Source organism: Pteropus alecto, unplaced genomic scaffold (assembly GCF_000325575.1).
Source record: "Pteropus alecto unplaced genomic scaffold, ASM32557v1 scaffold98, whole genome shotgun sequence".
Classification (NCBI taxonomy): Eukaryota; Metazoa; Chordata; class Mammalia; order Chiroptera; family Pteropodidae; genus Pteropus; species Pteropus alecto.
Window position 1 is genome coordinate 766315 of NW_006443570.1, and position 1234 is coordinate 767548.

Sequence of the window (1234 nt, forward strand, 5' to 3'; positions counted from 1 at the left end):
AACCCAGGGACCCAGAATTACGTTGCCACCCCACGCCAGCCCAGGCTATGAGAAGAACAGAAGCTGCTGCCTGGTCAGAAGTCTATGGCTCTCTGCCTGAGCCCTTTTGCTACAGGCTTTGCCTCAGCTGGGCCCTTGATGTTATTAGTATGAGTGATTAATATAACCGTCTCATATTTTCATACTAGAAATTATATTTATTGAACAATCAGGGAAGGTGCCCTGGGACAGGGAAAAGGGCACAGTCTTACGGCCAGGCTCACCTGGGCTCCTGTTCTGTCTGAGCCACTTCCAAGCTGGTAATGTGGGTTGCGAAGTCCCTTCACCTCTCTGAGCCTCAGCATCCCTGTTTCTGAAGTGGAGACCATAATACCTCATTAACGATGCCTGTATCATTAATTAGGCATATATTATGTCAGTGACGATCTCACATCACCCTCAGCAATGTTGTTATGTATTAATTGCCTCATTTTACAGATAAGAAAACAAACTCAGAGAGGGAAAGTCACTTGCTGAAGCTCACACAGTCCACTCCATTTCTTACACCTACAGTGAGAGTTGGTTCATTCTTCAAACCCAGCAGTACGTATTGGTTGTCTTCTGTGTGCCAGGCTGGGAATTCATCACAGAGGACACAAAGGAAGAGGTGGTAAGAGGATGAGACTGGGCAGCAGTGAGAACTGAGTGGCCCAGCTAGAGACTCAGTGGCTTTATTTAAACTAATGGTCATTTTCTGGTCAAGGGAGGCGATAACCAGGGGCCTGAATCTCTCCTTGGAGGAGTGGTAGGTGGGCAAGGTGCACTAGCACCACGTGGCACCTTTAGCTCTCGTTACTAGGAAGTGTTGTTCTGTTTTCTTCCTCCATGGTCCACCTTTATAGGGAGAAACTCTCAGGGCATGTCGGGATAAGGCGTTTAGAGGCACCACAAACATAGGGGAAAGAAAACCTAGAGTATAGAGTCAACCCAGTGAGGTTCAGCTCCATCCCTCTCTAGCTGTGTGAACTTCCGGTAAGTGAACTAACCTCTCAGAGCCCTCCTTTTTTGATCTTCAAAAGCGAGGATAGAAATACTGCCTTTCAGGGCTATTGGGAAGATAAAATGGATCGATAAAAATGTGGGAAGGGCCTGGAATACAGGTGGCCCACCACAAACGGCAGTGTTTTGTCTGTGTAGAGTGTAAGATTGTGTTTTTTCTAGGTATCTAGGTGAAGCCACGTCTTTGTGGTCACAC